General features: G+C 42.5%; 1 protein-coding gene across 3 annotated transcripts in view; it reads left to right on the top strand.

The window, feature by feature from the left end:
- Nucleotides 1-363, top strand: part of LOC149068090 (uncharacterized) — a 39314-nt gene extending 38951 nt beyond the window's left edge. For all 3 annotated transcript variants that reach the window (XM_089251964.1, XM_089251965.1, XM_089251963.1), the window contains exon 4: nt 203-363. The gene's annotated coding sequence lies outside the window, so the exon portion shown is untranslated. The remainder of the gene's footprint in view (nt 1-202) is intronic.
- The last annotated feature ends 17950 nt before the right edge of the window (nt 364-18313 follow it).

Genomic DNA, 18313 nt, shown 5'->3' with positions numbered 1-18313 from the left:
AAAATTCAGGGTAAATGAATTTACCTCAAAAACGGTAAAAATTCGAAAATAAAATTCTGAATTCAATGGAAAAAAAATAAGTATAATCTGAATATATACAAAAATAATGAAATAACAATATTAAAGAGAAATAATTTTCAGAATTCAAAGAAAATTCATCCGAACAACACATATTCCTGTTATTTTCATTTATTTATTTCAGACGTGATGTGGGGAACTTCAGACTAACTTATGCGACTGAATGGTAAAGAGTGAAGTCTAGGAAATTTCTAGAAGATACCCGTTCAAATATCGTAGAAACTGCTGCATATTCCAGAAAGTTCTACCGAAATCATCGCACGAATAAAATTCAAAATTTGATTGTACCGTGATCTCATTTTATTGGTTCAAAAACACACATGATAGTACAGCAGCATTTCACACGTTGAAGTAAATCTAGTTCACCTCTCACAAATAGCAGGGACAATCTATACACACTGAAGAGCCAAAAAAACTGGTTCACCTGCCTAATATCGTGTAGGGCCCCCCCGCGAGCCCGCAGAAGTGCCGCAACACGACGTGGCATGGACTCGACTAACGTCTGAAGTAGTGCTGGAGGTAATTGACAACATGAATCCTGCAGGCAGGCTGTCCATAAATCCGTAGGAGTAAGAGGGGGTGGAGATCTCTTCTGAACAGCACGTTGCAAGGCATCCCAGATATGTTCAATAATGTTCATGTCTGGGGAGTGTCTAAAGTCAGAAGAGTGTTCCTGGAGCCACTTTGCAGCAATTCTGGACGTGTGGGGGTGTCGCATTGTCCTGCTGAAATTGTCCAAGTCCGTCGGAATGCACAATGGACATGAATGGGTGCAGGTGATCAGACAGGATGCTTACGTACCTGTCACCTGTCAGAGTCGTATCTAGAGGTATCAGGGGTCCCATATCACGCCAACTGCACACGCCCCATACCATCACACCAGCTTGAACAGTCCCCTGTTGACATGTAGGGTCCATGGATTCATGAGGTTGTCTCCGTACACGTACACAACCATCAGCTCGAAGCAATTGGAACCGAGACTCGTCAGACCAGGCAACGAGTTTCCAGTCCTCAACAGTCCAATGCCGGTGTCGTCGGGCCCAGGGGAGGCGTAAAGCTTTGTGTCGTGCAGTCATCACGGGTACACGAGTGGGCCTTCGGCTCCGAAAGCCCATATCGATGATGTTTCGTTGAATGGTTCGCACGCTGACACTTGTTGATGGCCCAGCATTGAAATCTGCAGCAATTTGCGGAAGGGCTGCACGTCTGGTCACGTTTAATGATTCTCGTCAGTCGTCCCGTTCATGCATGATCTTTTTCCGGCCGCAGCGATGTCGTAGATTTAATTTTTTACCGGATTCCCGATATTCACGGTACACTCGTGAAATGGTAGTACGTGAAAATCCAAATTTCATCGCTACCTCGGAGATGCTATGTCGTTCCCATCTCTCGTGCGCCGACTATAACACCACGTTCAAACTCACTTAAATCTCGATAACCTGCCATTGTAGCAGCAGTAACCGATCTAACAACTAGGCCAGACACTTGTTGTGTTATATAGGCGTTGCCGACCGCAGCGCCGTACACTGATTGGTTCCATATCTCTTTATTTGCATACGCATGCCTTAACCAGTTTTTTTGGCTCTTCAGTTTATATAAAATTGATTTTCTCTGTGTGTGTGTGTGTGTTCTCTCTATATAAATCTACAATTTTGGATCGATCGTCACCAAATTTCGCATATATATACCAAATGGGACCCGACTTGAACGATAGGCTACATTAAAATTTCGTCAGAGCAGGGCAAGTGCCCCAAATGGGCGAAAAACTGTCGGGCAACAATGGTTTTCGGGCCTCAACAATCACTTTCCGAACGTTTACTTTGGTTACCGTGGTTCCCTAGCAATGCGTTGCAGACGTTTATATGCCTTCATAATGGTTTTTGCCACATTTTCAATCCTCCCGGTAATGAGGCTTTTTGAATAGACGTCATAATCATCATCAGCATCGCTTTGAGGGTCAGGCAAAGGGTGATCCCCATAGAAATCAGTGTTGAAATTGCCGATTTTACTGTAGAAATGCGGAAATTTAGTGCGAGGTTTCCTGTCACATTAACAATTTTAAAAATTATATAGAATTCTAGATTTTTTAAACATGAGTTCGCTTATAGATATACGAAGCCTACAAAATTAAATATGAAGTAATTTAGTCAGACCTACTTTTGAGTTGGTTTATACGGTAGTCGAATTCGTCCCAAACTCTTGCAAGCATGTTTGCTTCCACTGCTGCCGTTGTGCGTATCTTCAGTTCGGCTAATGTAGCTGGAAGGGGGGGGGGGGGGGAGGCACATAAACGTAGTCTTTTATAAAACCCCACAAGAAGAAATCGCACACTGTGATGTCCGGCCATCTTGGATGCCAGTGATGTTTAACTGAATCGTCAGGTCCCGTACGGCCGGTCCATCGTTTGGGAATGCGATTGTTCAAAAGTTCTCGAACGTCCAAGCTCCAGTGTGGTGGTGCCCCGTCCTGCTGGGAAAATGAAGTCATCGGCTAATCGGCTTCTAACTGTGGGAAAAGCCAATCTTGGCGAACGCTGAAGTGGCGGCCGAAGAAAGAGCGTTAGCGCTACCTGTCGGCAACTGCGTGAAACTCGAGATTTCCTTCTTTCTACCTATACATTATTCGATCAAAAGGGATTAAAAGCTGAATAGTTATGATTGTTTTTAAATCGGATGATTCGTTTTCAAACACCCTGTATATTCAATTCTACGTTTCTTCAAAACTATATAGATTTATCTCTTCCATTAGCAGCGCGGAAACGCGCCATGTTGGCTAACTTAGACACGGTTTGTATGTCCCTCAAAATAAGAGGGAGATACCCAAAAAATCTCATTGAAGAAATTCCGGGCAGCGCCGGGTAATATAGCTAGTTAATTAATAAAAAATTTATTGCTGTGCGATGATTACATACTATACAGTCGAATCCCATTTTAACGAATACCGTTGTAGCGATAAAAAATCTCCCAGATAACTTCGCATAGGAATAATGCGAAAAAACTGGAATTTCTTTATGGCGAAGTGATTTCTCCGGTCTCTCTTGGAGTTCGTTATAACGGGATTCGACTGTATTTATATAACCGAATTACATGACTTTTCACCTCTTAGGGGCCGTTCAAGTATTACGTCATCATCGATGTGGGGAGGGAGGGGTTTCCGATTTGCCGACGTTATGATGACAAGGGGGAGGGGGGTTTGGCTGATGCTTACGTCATCAACCACCCTTTATGAAAATATGAAATATTCTTAATGGCATCTTACTCGGTGCCCCAAAAACGAGAAAAACCTTTGGATAGTTTGCGGGCACTTGAAGTAACACCCCCTCTCCTATTGATAAGTTCCCTACAAGAGCCACATTAATGATTTCTAAATGTCTAGCGGATCCAAGATATCTGGAAATTTATCCGGGCCGGTTAAGTACTCTGGAACTGTGCCACGCATCACTTAAATAATCTGAGAATGTGCCGCGGGTAATTTGAACGATGTAGAACCGCACTGGGGGCCACCTAAGTGCTCTAAAACTACGTCACATGTCACTCAAGGGATCTCAAAATGTGTCACGGATCGCTTAAGTGGTGTGGAATTGTACCACGGGACACTTAAGCGACCTGTATAATTTTTTTCCCAGAATTTTATTGCTAAATTTTATGCAATAAATCGCACTCTTTCCGGAGGCACTTTCCCCTGGAAGTCATCTTATGAAAACAGCCCCGAAGTTCATATATTCACCGTTTTTCCTCTAACTCAACGCTCTCACAATCTTTTAAGCCACGTCCCGAGATCAAGAGGTAAAACTCTACAGCGAGAGAAAGCAACCCACACATTTGTATCACCACAGGGTCTCAAAAAGGGCCAAGGATTTTTAAATTCCTAAAATATAAAATTTTCCAGATTTCTTAATATAGTGTTGAAGTGCCTAGAAACGAAGGTAGCGGTGACAATAACCACTACCGTCAAATTTAACCTTTTGTGGTGCTATTTCGAGGTGAATTCGACATCAGGAAAACAACGATAGATCATTGTTACAACGGCCCCTTTGCGACCAGGAAGGGCGCTGTGTTTACACTGTTTTCGTTAAAAATTTTGGGCGGACCCGCTAAAATAGATACAGATTTCCCTAAGTAACGGAGTAAATTTTAGTTTCTAGTTCCGGCCCTGATCATGACACAGAAGTAGAGGAAACTAAGTTAATTTTGCGAACAAGAACTTGTGTCAATGCTCAGTTTTCGGATTGAAATTTTGCTCTATTTCCATAAGGTGAGCTGTCTCAACAGCATCATAGGCCCCCCGGGTTTAAAAAAAAAAAAAATTCTCACCCCTTTCTACCTAGCTATAAATATACCTGCCTACCAATTGACGCACTCGCTCTCTCTAAAACATTAACCAGATCAAACTATCATGAAGCCTCCTTGGCAATTCAGGCTCCCAAACCGTGGGATCATAGGCCTCGAGTGAAATGATTTTTCTGAATCCCCCACCACTAAAGAATACCTGCTTACCAATTTACATACTTAGGGGCCGTTCAAGTATTGCATAAGCAAATTTTTTAGCCATTTTTGATCCCCCCCCCTCCCCGTACTTGTCAGCAAAAGTCTGACCCCCTCCACCCCCTTGTCAGCAAAATTTCGTCAACAGCTCTGCCCCTCTGAAATCTAACGCATATTGGTGGGATCAGAAACGTTCACGGGGGGGGGGGTATGGGGGGGGGCGCGTGCCCCCCTTCCCCACGATCAAAAACTTATTCTTTTTAATGCAAAAACAATTATTTTCTTTAATAGAAATTTCGGAAGACAATACCTTTATATGTTATTATAATCAATTTCTATTAATTTCGATGTTATTTGAAGGCTATGAACTCAAAATTTATCGTTAATAAATTCATTGCGACCCACCGTCTAAGCCATATAATGACAAATCGCCCTTGGCCCGCGGACCAGATTTGGCCCCGGGGGTTATCTGATGCGGCCTGCCATCCTCAAACCTAATTTTGGAAAAATGAACTACGCGGCACATTTTTACAGATCGCTTAAGTGTCCCGTGGTACAATTCCAGAACATTTAAGCGGCTCGTGGCACATTTTCAGATCACTTAAATGACCCGGGACATAGTTCTAGAACACTTAATAAGCGATCCGTGGCATATTTAGAGATCCCTTGAGTGATATGTAACGTAGTTTTAGAGCACTTAAGTGGCCCCCAGTGCGGTTCTACATTGCTCAAGTTACCCGCGGCACATTCTCAGATTATTTAAGTGGCACATAATTACGGATCACTTGAGTGATGCGTGGCACAGTTCCAGAGCCCTTAAGCGGCCCGGAAACTTTTCTAGACCACTTGGATCCGCGAAAAATTTAGAGATCACTAAAGTGGCTCTGTAGGGCATTTATCAATAGTGGGGGAATGTTACTTCAAGTGCCCACAAACTATAGAAATGTTTTTCACGTTTTCGGCACACCGAGTAAGATGCAATTAAGAATATTCCATATTTTCATAATATGGGGTGATTGATGACGTAAGCATCATCCAAACTCCCCCCGCCCCCAATCGATGATGACGTAATACTTGAACGGCCCCTTATTCTTGAATATTGTAAACAGATCTAACTGTCATGCGTAAAGGTTAAAGTAAACGGGATTTAGGCGAGGGGCATCAAAGTCATTTTATGTGGTTAGGGCATTTTAATGCCAAGTTGACAAATAATATATTCAAATTATTATTGTGTGCCTAACCCTTGAAAAAACCTACTTTCCAGTCGATTCTTCGTGCCGAAAAAAATAAGCGGCTTCCAAAGAGCCATAAAAGAAAAGCCCCAGCTCCAGTTTCCACATAATACAGGGTGCGTAATGAGACCAAATTCATAAAAAATCATTTATTGGACATATACGTACAATTAGTTGAAAAAATCTTCAAAATAGTAACCTCCTGCATCGATACATTTATTGAGGCGGTGTTTCCAGGCCTCGAAGGCATCCTGGAATGACTTCTGCGGGAGGTCCTTTAGAGCCGATGTAACATGAGTCTGGATGTTTTCAATCGTGTCCCAATGTTTCCCCTTTAGGGGCCCCATTTTAAGCGAGGAAACAAAAAAAAGTCTGGGGGAACCAGGTCTGTACGGAGGCTGGGGGAACCCGTGGGGGGGTGTGGGTCCTGGCCAGGAAATCGTTGACAACGGAGGCGCTGCGGCTTGGCGCGTTATCGTGGATGAAGTTTCCGTGAAGCGTCCTTGATGTCACTTCGGCAGCGCGCGACCCTCCTTTTTTTCAGCCTTTTGAGCACTTCCAAGTAAAAAAAAGCTGCGTTCGCAGTGGTATCGGTAGGTACGAATTTGTGGTGGACAACGCCTCTGACATCAAAGAAGACAATGAGCATGGTCTCGATCCTGGACGCGTCACATTTTCGTCGATTCGTGAGGTTGATGGACGTCCACTGCGGGGTTCGTCGGCGACATCCTCTCGGCCCTCCTTGAACGACTTGTACCGTCGGTGAACTTGTGATTTGGACAAGCTATCACTCCCAAAGGCCTGCTGAATTAATAGCAACATTTCGGTGGCGGACTTCCCAAGTTTAACGCAAAATATGATAGCGTAACGTTGCTCCATAGAACGATCCATCGCGCCGTGTTACATTAAGTTCAAAACGGGCCTCACAGAACGCGCGTCCTGACTTTCCGGCCCCTCGGAGCGGTAACCTCGTCAAGCGAAATTTCCCTTTTGACTAAATTTTTCCCCCCACACATTTCGCAAATTGTGCTGCCATCTATCGGTGGAAGTATGTAATCAAGTATTTTACACTAGAGAGAAAAGCATTGTTTTACATTTATATATATTTTTTTCAATAAAAATTCTTTTGTTTCCTGAACTCTCAAAATTTCCCACAACCGCCAAGAAATTTCAAACGTGTACCAATTTTGGCCAATTTTTCCCACGAACATGGGAAATTTTCCCACGAGTTACCATCGCTGGAGCGGACTGAGAATGGGTGCGTTATGAAGCTAACACCCCTCCCCCCCCCCCGTCCATCTAACCCTGCAGATATTATAGGGTGCTGCGGTGTATAGTCGCGTCTGGAGAAAATAAGTATCATTACTTATGGAACGCACCTTGCACTTAAAATCGCTAGCACACAAATAACCACCATTTTCGTTTCTTTACCTGTGGAAAAAATGACGCTGGTTTCAAAAGGGAGGGGGGTGGGGGAAGCCCGATGCGAATTTTTCGGACGTTGTAAGCGGGAACAGCAAAGAATTCAAACGTTGTATATCCGGGAAAAGTCAACATTACGAATACAGGGGGGGGGGAAGAGAAAAAAGTTCAATTCGCCAAAATTAGTCGTACTAAGCGGGAACATTATAACCCGGATCGCGCGACTGTATTTCTAATCCGGTTTTCACCGTATTTTTCTCGTTGAAATATGGTCACCTTGTGCATCGTCAAGACATTCGAAGGCGGCGGGGGGGGGGGTTTGTCAATGCCAAATTGACGTTCATTCGACGATAAAATTCGAATTTATCGAATGGAAGAATGTTGATCAATTTCAGAGAGAGAGAATTTAATAATTAAGAAAATATATTCTCCTTCATTTTTAGGGAATAAAGATATCATATAAGAAAAAAGGTGAGAAAGAGGTTAAAAATAAGAAAACAAGAAGCCAACGGCCTCTTACTTACCTTGACCTTCCGTGACATGATTCATGTTATGCGTGTTGAATAGGCAATGCCAGATGACGCGAATGTTTACGTCATTAAGTTGTTACACTCTTCTCCCGTATTCTTATATTTATTACTATTATAATTACTCTGTTTGAAAAAAAAGATGGAACAAAGCCAAGGAGGAAAGAGCTTTTCTTACCTAAGTATTTCCCCAAAAAACAGAGAAAACGCCTTAAAATAACATCAAGAATGAACTTGGGTAAAGGATTCCGAAAGAGAAAAAGCTTTTGCAGTTAATTAATAAAACATACAAGGTCAAGAGTTCGTCGTTAATCATAATAACAATGCTGTATATATGTGTTTTATATGACTTCTAAAAGAAATACTTTTCTCTATGGCCGGTATTACACTATAAAAGTTTTATCACAAAAATCAGAAACTTTGCCTGGTTTTAATTTATACAAGAATTGCCACGTTTTCAAGACAAATAAATTCAATTGGTCGAATGGTCGTCGACGCGTTTCGGCTCTTCAATGGAGAGCCGTCATCAGGACCTCGTGGTCAGAATTCACGCGAATGAGTCGTGGAGGGGCCGTCCGAAGAGTTCGCCTTTGTATTTGCTGCGTCCCGAGTGGTCTTTGGATGCGAATTGGGGAGCCATCTGTTGCAAAGTGTTGAAAGTTTTGCCACGACTGAGGTTAATAAAGCCTGTCCAAGCTGAAGAAATAGGTGGCGTGTTTGTTCCATCATTAAATTCTGGCATGTTCTGATGAAGTATCCCTCGAGATAATTCAATTCGGAATTGTGTGTTGCTTTATTAAAAACAAACGCTTTATCAAAATCAAAATTATGTGAACGTTGCCAACAGTGTTGGGCAATAGCCGAACTATCAGTCCGTCCCTTCTCAACATGCTTTCGGTGTTCGAGAACTCGAATATTTAGATTTCTCCTAGTTTGGCCAATATATCCATTTTCGCAGTCAGCTTGGACAGGCCAACCTCAGTCGTGACAAAACTTTCAACACTTTGCAACAGATGGCTCCCCAATTCTCATCCAAAGACCACTCGGACGCAGCAAATACAAAGGCGAACTCTTCGGACGGCCCCTCCACGACTCATTCGTGTGAATTCTGACCACGAGGTCCTGATGACGGCTCTCCATTGAAGAGCCGAAATGCGTCGACCAATTGAATTTATTTGTCTTGAAAACGTGGCATATTTGTATAAAAGAAATATAAAAGTTTTTGTAAAAGCTCTTTGATAAAACTCGAAAAATTCAACCAAAATGAGATCACCGGTTGCACTTGATCGAATGTAACCGATGCGCTTATCGGTTGTATTTTTCCAGTTTTATAAAAGATCTTTTATCAAAATTTTATAATAATTATTTTATAAAAAGCAACTAATAAATTTATTTAATCATTTCAAACAATAAACTGCAATTTTTATTAAAATACAGTGATTTCCCCCGTATTTAAGATCGCAATTTGCTGCATTCGCCTCGATGATGTATGGGTGAACCCCTGAGTATGAAGGAATAATTTTATTTGAACCCATATGAAAATATTATTAATCTATACAGTCGAATCCCATTATAAGGTACTCCAAAAAACCGGCAAAATCACTTCGTTATAACGAAATTTCGTTATAAAGGAATTCTAGGTTTTTGTCTATCTTCCTATGTAAACTTATCCGGGAGATTAGAAAAGCGTTCGTTAAAACGAGATTTTTTCGCTATAACGGTATTCGTTAAAACGGGATTGCACTGTATATATAAAATTCATAATTCATTTTCTCTGTGTGTGTGTGTGTGTACGTTCTCAATACAAATCTACAATTTTAGATCTATCGTCGCCAAATTTCGCATACATACCAAACGGGACCCGCCTCGAACAATAGGCTGTTATAAAAGTTCGTCAGTGCTGGGCAAATGCCCGAAATAAGCGAAAAACTGTCGGGCAACAATGGTTCCTGTGCCTAAACAACCACTTTCGCAATGTTTAGTATGGTTACCGTGGTTCCCTAGCAAGGCGTTTCAGACATGCGTATGGTTTTACAATGGTTTGTAACTTCAATGCCAAATATATGTGTCACTATTTCAATCTTCCCAGTAATTGAAGAAAACCCGGGCAGAGACGGGTATTATTATAGCTAGTATCAATTAAAATGGGTGGATAATTTTATCAAGCCTGCCTGTGGACCACACGTGCCATCGTCGCGGACCACGGAGCATAGGTTGAGAAACGCTCTGATCTAGTTCAATCTCTTGCAGACTCTCCTTAAACGGATTTCCATTAGCCACCCGAAGAGAGACATTCATTCTTCCTCGGGTTCCACTTTTATGATCACTTTATGCCATTATCATCGTTAATATCGTACAGTACATCCCGTTATAACAATGTCCATCACGAATCTTCTAACAGGTATATGGGGGTGTCTTTTGTTCTTCCATTCCGCCTGTCTTGGCGTAAACTTGTGTTTTTGAACTCATTTGATGGCCCATTACGTGTGTCTGGGGTTTTTCGTCACCGTGTACGTCACTGAACTTTCCGCTTCAGGAGACGACGTTGCGAAATGGAAAACGATTTTGGGGTTGTTTCACTTTTGTTTAAGCGTAAAATTATTTTACCGCTTTGTGTGATCAGACGATTTTCTTTTTTAACATTTTATTTTAGAAGAATAATACGAGATTTTTTTCGTTGTGTGTTCTGAAATGAATGGTCGTTTTATGTCGTATCCGTGAGCGTCTTTGGTCGAGACGTCCAGGACTGCAAGTTATTGTGCTGAGATTTACTTTTTCGTATGGCAAAAAAATAAATATAATTCTTCTCAATTTTTCAACCTTTTCCATATCATACAAGTACAAATACACGGCTACAACAGGCAAAATGCCCAACGAGGTGGCTGAGAAAAAAAGATGCCCATAACAAATATCGATGAAGTATATTTCAAAAATACACACGGCAACCCCCAATTAAATTCTTTATTGGCATTTTACAATATTTTAGCATGTGTATATATTGTTTATAATTACATTTTTAATTGGGTTGTTGTGTGTTTGAAATATATGACATCCATATTTTTATGGGCATCTTTTTCTCAGCCACCTCGTTGGGTATTTTGCCTGTTGTGACGTTGTATTTGTATTTGTATAAAAAGTGCAATTACAAAACAATATATATACATGATGAAATATTATACAATGCCCATAGTGAATACTTATGGTTGTCTTAGTCTAAGTATGGATAGCTCCTCCGTTTACCGCAACATGTTTATCGTATTTCTTTTAAACGTGTCAATTGAAATATTCTCAATGGCATCTTACTCGGTGCGTCAAAAACGAGGAAAAAACCTTCCGCTAGTTTGTGGGCACCTGACCTAGCATTGGTCAGGATAGGTAGGCACATAGGTCTGCAATCTTAGGTCTATCCGCAATTATGCCGCGCATCACTTAGGTAATCTGGGAATGTGCCCCGGGGTGATGTATATATACGATCGTTCCCAAATTTTGCATATATATATACTAAACGGCCCCCAACTTGAACGATAGGCTACTTTAAAAGTTCGTCAGAACAGAGAAAATGCCCGAAACGGGCAAAAAAACTGTCGGTCAGCAATGGTTTCTGGGCCTCAACAATTACATACTTTCGGAATGCTTATTTTAGTTACCATGGTTCCCTACAAATGCTTCAGACGTGTATACGCGCCTTTACAATGGTTTGGCACTTCTGCAATCCTATGAGCATATGTATAATAGCTTATATGCCTTCATAATTGTTCGTCACTTTTTCAATCCTCCCAATAATGAGGCTTTTGAATAATGAGGCTTTCTGAAACCCGGGCAGCACCGGGTATTATAGGTAGTAACATATTAAAAGTATTTTCTTTAGAAATATCATCATCATTAACTCCCCCGGGTTACATCTCCACCTTAGGAGGTAGAGGGACAGAGCTGACGAAATTTTGATAACGAGGGAAGGGGGGGGGGGTTAAGAATTTGCTGAAGGGTGTTGGGGGGGGGGTCAAAAATGGCTAAAAATTTGCTGATGTGCTACTTGAACGACCCCTTACGTAGGGGGTTCTTAACCTATAGGTCACGACCTGAACTTGGGTAGCAGGGGCTCCTGAGATGGGTCGTAAAAAAAAATCCACTTACAAAACCCAGGATTAATGAGAAATATTTCCTAATAAATGGAAAATGACTCCGAAAAATTAATGAAAAAAAATTCCAAAATTACACTCGTCTTGTATATGACTGACCGATGTTGGATGCGGATGGAGAGAGAGGTGGCCACGAGAGTCATCATGAGAGGTGGTGGCCTAGGACAGTGTTTCTCAACCACCGGGCCGCGGCCCAGTACCGGGCTCTGACATCATTCATACCGGGCCGCGAATGATCAGCCGTTTCATTTTTCCTCATTCATTTGCCGTTGGTCTTGTGTTTGACTGGGCTTTCCACTCACAAAAATGAATGAAACTGGGCCGTGGGCTTGCCAAGGTTGAGAACCACTGGCCTAGGACGTAACCCTAGAAAACTGAGAACTCTTAGTTTTCGAGGGTTACGCCTAGGAGCGTCAGGACTTCAGAGGTATGGCCCCTGGAGGATGGCTCCTAGCAGTGTTGACCGATGTTGGATGCGGATGGAGAGAGGTGACCAAGGGAGAGCCGGCCCAGGAGCATCGTCTACTATGATCTGGCCGTGTAGAGGTTGACGTTCCTTTGGTATGGAAAACATTGCACGCTTCCCCCCCCCCCCATGTTTCGCGAGAGTAGACTCGTCTTTTGCTTCTATCTGTCCCCCAGTACCTTAAGAAAAAAGCCTCGTTTTTGACAACTTTTTCGCGAACTTCCTAGTTTCGACCCATCTGATTGGTCGCGGAAGTGTCACACGGCAGCAGCGTCAGGCTTTCGGCACAAAAGCCCGCGAAAAAGATGACTCACTAGGGGGGGGGGGGAAAGGAGCGAGAACAAAACGACAAAAATGCGTGTCTAAACCAGTGCCGTCTAAACGCATGGGCCCACCCGGGAACGGCCCGGGGGCAGTGGCGGATTACCGCACAGGCGCATGAGGCGCGCGCCTGGGGCCTCAGCAGAGCGGGGGGCCTCCAAATAGTTGTGTGCTTCATCCTACATATGAATTTACATGCGTATCAACAAAGCTCTTGAACTAAGTACAGTATCTGCTCTCCCTTTTTTTTAGAGTTATGGAAGAAAAACGGGAACTGAAAGAAAAGAACAATTTACAAGACGCAGCTCTCAAGGGCCAGTTCTTCCCCGACAAAGAAAGAAGAGACATTGTAAAGCGATCATTCAGGGAGGGTCATTTTCAAACAGTATTTCCCTAAGGGCACAAGCAGGAGGAGGGGTGAGAACAGCAGGTCCTAATGTCTGTCCGAAATGAAAATTGGAGTGAAGGCATAAACAGATGTCTCATTCCACAGTATTAAATGCTTTTATGGGCGCCGATAATACGACAGCTTTGGTGTAAGCTTTTGTATACAGTATAATGGATGGCAAGATGGCTATCGGCAAGCGGCGACATCAACAGGAAGAGACACTCGTACTAATTAAAATGAATGTAGTAGACAAAGCTGTAGTAGAGCTCTTATTGTGATTTTGTCTCCCATTTGTTTGAATGAAATACTATAAGCTGGTTCAAACAACATATACATTTGCAATCTATGACTGTAACCATACGACCATATGACAAAAAAAAAGTGGAGTTTGAAATGAATGCTGAATGACATGCATTCTGAATCACGTGATTTTTCTGTTTCTCTTTTAACACTCCCTCCCCGGCTGAAAAAAATCAAGGGGGTTTCTTTTCCTTCTTTCTAAAAAAAAAGAGCTACATTTTTGGATTGGTCAAGGAGGCTTGGGTAGACAACATCTTTGTGTCAGACCGAAAAGTGTTTACTGTTAATGTAATTGTAATGTGTGTTATTGTAATGAAAAAAATTTTCATGCCGATCCTCAAGATTTCCTTTAGGATTTAGATTGCAGAATGTCCAAAAATAACGGTAAGCAAAACTAAAAATATATAAATTATCTGATAAATTTTTATTTGAGCATGACAGCCCCTACCTTTATTCCGCCCCTGATAGGGGGGCCTCCAGATCAGGTTGCGCCTGGGGCCTCCCAAAATCATGATCCGCCACTGCCCGGGGGACCTCAAGGAAAGAGGGGCCTCAGAGAAATTAGAACCGGTTGAAATTTTCGAAAATTTGTCAGGTAAAGGGCCTTAGAAAAATCACTTAGCCAAGGGAACCCCCGAAACAAAGATCGCAAGCAAATGAAGATATCCAACAGTTATTATTAATTCGGATCAATCAAAAACAGTTCGATAGCGATTGTTTCGGAGGCCATCATGTGTAAAAAGGCCATACTGTTTGCTGTATATCGATCTCATTAAGAAAATGCCTCTGACGAGTACTAGTGTACTTACTGATTTTAAGACCAGCAGAGGCTGGTTCGAAAAATTCAAAAGGCGTACTGGCATACACATGAAAATCAGACGCGCCTCCACGTTAAGATTCCATAGGAAGTTCTAACGTATTGGAGGCGCGCTGGAAAGAACAGAACCCGCCACACATACCCCGAACCCACGCTCCCAGCAGACGCCATCATTTATTGCATATTGAAAAAATATATATATATATAAGGGACAACATCCGTGGAAGGCCCACGGGTCCCTGTTGCAGAATCAATCTGAAAAATGACAATGGGGCTGTCACCAAAGTGCCGCTTAGCTCTTGTCTATTGCTCCCACTCAGCCGTCTGCCGAGGAGGTAGTGCTCCACCTGATCGTCTACCAGGGAGCGCTCCCATCCGGCAATATGCCGGAGATCCCAGAATGATGGCGCAGGCGTGAGTTCCGACAAGTCTGTGGCCGAAAAATTTGTATTCGAATTCAAGTGAGCTCAGATAGTGCTCTAGGGAGTGACCCTAGATGGTACCTAAGGTCCTTACGGAGAGGGGATTCTTCTTTCTAAACAATGATATCTGCGCCTTCCCCCCCCCCTCCCCTTCTTGCCGTCTTCCATACGCCTAGAAGAGATTTCATAAAGGTATAAAAAAATTCACATTCCACGTTAAACATTGATTTATTCTTTTTATTCTTGTCTTTTATATTCATTTTATATTAATTTCTTATTGTTTTTAGTATTAAATACTATAGTTATTCTCTATAAAATGAGTTCGGTATTATTTTGGAGTGTCTAGAACGAATTAATTGAACTTACATTGAGATGCACATGGAAATAACTGCCTCGGTTTTCGTCGGTTTCGGATTTCGCTAATTGTTTCCGAACGGGTTATCGACGAAAACCGATTTATCACTTTATTAATGACACAATAACCGAAAAGATAATTTTGGGGGAAGAATTCCCGTGGAATTGGTAGCACAGCGATTGCGCGAAGTAATTAACAAGGTAGCAAAGTAGCCTTACTCGATTCTGTCAGGGCATTGACGTCATCTGGTACCGACTCAGGCCAACAACACCACGTATAGCAGAAGGCACCCGCGCGAAGCTCGTGACGTCACTAAAGAAGGTCATATCTCACCTATAGCGATTGGATACAGCAGGCCGACGCGTGCGCCATTTTTACGCCCTTTTTCTTGTAGTACATATATCCAATGGCTATAGGTGAGTGAGATGACCATCTTCAGCGACGTCACGAGCTTCGCGCGGAAGCCTTCGGCTATAGTTGGTGTTGCTCCAGCGCGCGCCCTTGTTATATAGCTCTGACCGAAACGCGCATGTGGATAAGGACACCTACGAACTCGACTGGGGTTTGTTGTGTACATGTAGAGTAAAATAAGAAAATCTTCAGTAGGCTACCTTATCACACTATAAATTCTAATTTATTCAATTTTGAAGCTGCTCATTTCAGCCCTCGATCAATTTTTGTCTTCTTTTTTTTAAAAAAGTTAACTTTAGGTTTTTAGGCCATCCCTATAACGAATTAAATGGCCCTCCATAGAAACCCATGGGAAATCCTATTTCAGCTAACGAACGTGATTCCGGAACGAATTATCTTCGTTAAGCCGGGTTTTCGTAGGAGCAGGTTTCTACAGCGCGCGCAGCGTGAAAAAACGCTGATTGGTCAAAAAACTTGTATTTCCGGTTTTTAACCAATCAGCGCTTTCACGCTGCACCCGGCGCAGAAATTCTACTCCTAGGAAAACCCGGCTTTAGAACATCGATTAACGAACGAGCAATTCACATAACGATCAAAAAATTTCGAACGAATTCTGAATTCTGGCTCGGTTAACGAGCGATGGTTCGCATTACGAGCAAAAAATTTTGCGGTTTTTATATATATATATATTAATTTCCACGTTATCACAACTGAGCTGGTGGTTTTTTTTTTTTTTTTTTTTTTTTTTTGCTCTCGCCCACACACGCGTTCTGTGGAATTGTGGGTAATATTCTCCCCTGCAGGTCTCCGGTAAGCGTACCTCAGTCGGAAATTTAACACACGTGCGAGTGCGAATATTTATGATAACGAAACTAGAGATAGCAGCGATACACGTATGTGCACTTCATAGGCGGAAATTGACTTGGAAGTCTGGGGGGGGGGGCACGATGATGATGATGATGTCAGCTCATATATACATATATACATTAGATCCATCGACTCCACCTTTGACGCTGGGGGGCAATGCCCCTCCCACGCCCCCCCCCCCGTATCTCCGCCCATGGTGCACTTGAAGTTTTTTTTTTTTAAATCCTGCTTGGAAGATTTAACGTGATTTTGAGGGGGCAAGCTCATGAACAAGAGCCACTACTTGTCGAAGGGATTTTGCGCTTGGGGAAGACCGTGGACTGGATGGAGGTGCATGAGGATGGCATTCAAGAACTACTGGTGAAAAATGTCTAGAAGTGTTGACGGTAGATGAAGTGATAGATCTCTTTTTCACGTACTAGCAAGCATGGACGGTATCTTATCTGAGGAAGAGAGAAGTAAGAAGTCGCTCACATAAAATGATATTTGTGGGATGTGGGAAATCTGTGCAAAACCACGCATATATGATGCTGTAGCAATGTGCGATCTCTCCAACGAACACTGCAATTTCCCATTTCCCAGAAATCCTAAAAAAGAATCAAATCAAGTGTGGGGGGGAATCGGTCAAAGCCGTCCGGATATTACATATATTTTTCCTTGTGGTTGGTGGAGAAGTCAAAGCCGTCTGGAGATGACGCTCGGTGTTTTTGGTGGAGGTGTCACATGTTGTTGCGCGTGTGTATGTCCGTTCCATGCGTATGTAGTGATTTTTGTGTTTTGTTTTTGTTAATTAAATAAATTGGATAGATTTTATCATCGTCAATCACTACAACTTTGCCTGTCCTCTGCACAATCACCAGTTGCAGTGATTGACGATGATAAAATCTATTCAATTTATTTAATTAACAAAAACAAATCACAAAAATCACTACATACGCATGGAACGGTCTGTGAATAATGAGTCTGTCAGTCGTTCTAAACCAGTGATTCCCAACGCGGGCGTTAACGCCTCCTCTGAGGGGGGGGGGGCGATAGAATGTTCCAGGGGATGGTAGAAGCTACGGGTACAACATCGGATCCTATGGGTTATATTGCGTTGGGGGGCGATGGGAGGAAAAAAAATTCTGAAGAAGGGGGAGATGTAACAAAAACGTTGGGAAACTGTGGTCTAAACCAGCGGTTCTCAACCGGTGCTCCGCGGAGCTCTTGGGGCTCCGTGTGCACTTCTCAGGGGCTCCGCAGCAGCTCTCTCCCCCTCGTCGTTTAGAGAAAGTTGTAAACTTTATCGTATTGTATGTTTATTTATGTATATTTTATTGCGTTATATATAATAATTATTATTATTGTTTAATTACTGATTGAATGTCGTTCTCTATTAGTCATTTTTTGTGATTTGTGGAACGAATTATCCGAGTTTATATTATTTTCTATGGGGAAGTTTGATTTGGATAACGAGTACGTTGGCGGAATGAATTGAGCTCGTTTTAACCGAAGTTCCATTGTATTTTTTTTTTAAATCATAGTAACAAATCTCTCTCATCCGACAGCAATTTACCGCCATTTATGAGTTTGGATGGAAATGAAGGTGCCATCTACCGGTGGTTACCTCAAGCTTGTTGGGGGGGGGGATATCTTATAATATTCTTCTCCGGGTTTGAACCCGGGACCAGGACTTGGGAGCACAAATCTCATCCTGTAGGCTCCCCATGAATATTAAACTCCATAGCCATATACTGAGATGCTCCCCCCCCCCCACCGTATTGGTTAAGCCCATTCCGCGTTGTTTCAACTCGTGCTCCCCCTCAGAATATCAAAGAACCACAGGGAGGGGGGAGGCATATAACCCCAGCTTGAGAACTACTGAATCATATCATATTCATAATTAGACCATGATGCTATATTCCGTGATGCCCCCCTTCCCCTATGGTACATACCGAAATCCTCGTCTCGATTATCTCTATCGGAATCTGCATTTCGGGTTCCAAGTGCGAACCCATTAAGATTCCCATGTTATCGCAGAGAGGCAAACCACCACTGCGAATCTGTAATCTTAGTAGTTGAGCTTGTACCACATTCCATAAAGC

The sequence above is a fragment of the Pholcus phalangioides genome, unplaced genomic scaffold, assembly GCF_987345545.1.
Source record: "Pholcus phalangioides strain wild (caught in Gottingen) unplaced genomic scaffold, Ppha-v1.0 ptg000027l_1, whole genome shotgun sequence".
In the NCBI taxonomy this organism is placed as follows: domain Eukaryota; kingdom Metazoa; phylum Arthropoda; class Arachnida; order Araneae; family Pholcidae; genus Pholcus; species Pholcus phalangioides.
The sequence above is the reverse complement of the archived record's forward strand: the minus strand, read 5'-3'. Positions and strand labels throughout refer to the sequence as shown.